The following is a 2,988-nucleotide window of genomic DNA, read 5'->3' as shown; positions in this document are numbered from 1 at the left end:
GGGTAATCAGAGACTCGGAGGCCAGAAACTCTACTCCATCAGTCGGAGTGAGGTCGTAAGCCTCTTGAAGAGTGACAAACTTAGCGGAGGTGGGGATCAAACTCAGAGAGGAAGCCATGGCAAAAACACAAAAGAAGAAGAAGGGGAAAAGAGACGAAGAAACAAGATAGAAACTGAAAAAGGAAAACCGTCTGAGAGCAATAAGGGGGAAAAGTGGGATTTACGAAAATCCCTGACACAACTGACGTAATCGCACACACGTCGAAGCGTCACATCACTGGAAACGAAGCGACGACCAAGTAAAAGCGCGACACGTACACCAACAGTTAAGTCCAGAACATCATAGCTAGCTAGCATACGCTATGACTACTGGACTGGGGGACTTGATGATGCACCCCCTCAGAGCGGGCCAGAAACAAGTGAACCCCTCGGCGAGGAGTTCCCAGCGAAGCCCGGGCTGGCGACTCGGCCGCTCTGGCAACCCCGGACCCCCGCGAGGCGACCGCGTCGGAAGTCCGCCCTCGCCAAGGGTTGTCCTCAGCTACAGTCCAAATATAACGGCTCCAGGCGACAAAGAGCATGGCCAGAGCATTATCGCCTGGACCAATCGTTGGACCGGACACGAACGTGGAGCATGGCCCTCCAATAAGGACAGCGGATCCTGTCGGGGCCGCAGTCATTGTCCCTCATACTGATCGATGAAGATCCTCAGTATAAAAGGCCAGTCACTCTGCCTTGAGAGGTAAGCTATTCTCTTCCCCGATCATTCACCTCCACACTTCAGATTCATCCCATTAACTTGACCGTCGGAGCGTCTTTCCAGGGCCTCCTCTCGGAGAGCGGCTGGCGCTTCTCTTCCGTTGTGACCTCTCAGGTTCTATTCTGACGACCATCTCTCAGCAGCCAAGGTGGTTTGGATCCAGGTCGCATCAAGGAACTTAATAGAGTTAGATAGTGGACTTACCTGAAGTAGAGTCAAAATTTTTTAGTTTACCATCCTTGCGATCTTTCAGGTAAATATGGCAACTTCGCAACCAATGCCCCTTCTTTGGGCAACAGAAACATATGGACTCTTTAGGAATGGTACACGGGACTATCTCAGACTTAGCCTTTCTCTTTACCATTTGGTCAACCGGGTTGACTATGGCCGATCCCTTTCCATTGGGAAGAGAAAGATTTTCTGGACTTCCAATGTTTCCATTGTCAATGTCCATGGAAGTTTGGGAAGTAGATCTTCCAATCAAATTTGATTTACCAGTGCGCCAAATCATTGATGATTCAGCAGCAACAAGCAAATATGTTAGATCAATAAGGGTCATGTCGTGATCTCCCATATAGTAGTCCTTAAAGAACCCGCTATATGAGTTAGGAAGTGATTGAATAACCAAGTGTAAAATATTTTACAATTCGGAAGAGGGATGCCGTAATCCAATTGTAAAATATTTGAAGGTAGGTAAATAAGATTTACCAATTTCCACCATGAAAAACGAAATTGAATATTAAGTTTTAATTTGATTAAAATTCCTAGATCCTTTGAGATTCATTGAACTTTTCAATGGCATGTTTAAATATCAATTATGCCCTTCAAGTTTGTGACTGGGATACCGAGGATCACAAACAAGGTGTGAATAACCATGCAAATTAGCTTGGTACTCTCGATGTCATTTATCACCTAATCAATGTGTCGGTTAACCACACATGCTCCATTGATCTATGACAAACATCGAGCTACCCTTTGCCACCCTTGTTAGTCCAAGTTAGTGTGTCGGTTAACCACACACGCTCCACTAACGACTTGGCAAGGTGCAAAGTGCAATTTCATGCGTTAGCACCAAATTCACATTTTTCCGAAATAACTAAGATTGGGAATTTATAAGTGTTTAGTTACTTGGTATTTTCATTATACTTTTAATGAGAATTTATGTCCTATCCTACCCGTTCGGCTAACGACCCTCCACCAGTCAAGGAAGCGGTGGGTGAGAGTGGACACCCATTAAACCGCCATTTTATAGGCAGTAACCTTATACCTCCTTATAGACCGGCTTCGTGAATGAGGCCTACTAACGGTAAGACTGACTTGTCTTATACATATATATGATTATCAAACTTTTAATATTATAATAGTATAAGGGTGTATTTTAAACTTTTAAAATACTAGATGGTTTAATCTATTAATTAATTATACTCTTAATTTAATTGAACTTAAACCATGTTATTATGGAATTATTAATCTCTTTTAATTAAACACTTTAATTAATTTAATAAAGTCCATAAGGTGTAATATAACTATTTAAGACATCAAGGTTCTAAATAAAAAATTCAAAATTAAAAATTATTTAATTAATTTTTTTAATTTATGAACCCAAGAGTTAAACCTTTTAATTAGAAGAGTTTCAAAATTTGAGACTTTTCAAATACCAAAACTTGAGGGCAAGTTTTGTAACTCTTGAAAACTTTTGGTTTTCCATAACTTATAAGTTTAATGCATTTTATGAAAGAGACTTTTCATTTTTCATAACTTGAGGACAAGTTATGGAGTCCATTAAAGGCATTTAGATCATTATTTTAATTAACACAATAATCAAATAATTCATATATGATCTAATTAAACTCATAAGAACAAGATAATTCATATCATCAATCTTCAAGAAATTAGCCTAATCATATAAACTGATACAAATCTTGAAATTATGACAATTATCTTTTAAATGGACAAGCATGATCACTACCATATCAAAAAACAGATTTCATGGTTCAAAAAACAGTTTGGGGTAATGATCCTAATCCAATTCTTGCCAAAAACTCGAAAAACTGCACACAGATGCATCACCACGTCATGGTAATTATTGTCACGTCGTGGTGGGCATGCAGAAACGAAATTGGCAGATTTTCCACCTTTGAAAATAACATAATGCAACAATATAACAGAAAACTGTCCTAGGCTCTGATACCACTGTTGGGTTTTATGTACTAAAATATCCTATGGTG

The sequence above is a fragment of the Lactuca virosa genome, chromosome 8, assembly GCF_052849685.1.
Source record: "Lactuca virosa cultivar CGN04683 chromosome 8, Lactuca_virosa_CGN04683_v6, whole genome shotgun sequence".
NCBI classification, from domain to species: domain Eukaryota; kingdom Viridiplantae; phylum Streptophyta; class Magnoliopsida; order Asterales; family Asteraceae; genus Lactuca; species Lactuca virosa.
The sequence above is the reverse complement of the archived record's forward strand: the minus strand, read 5'-3'. Positions refer to the sequence as shown.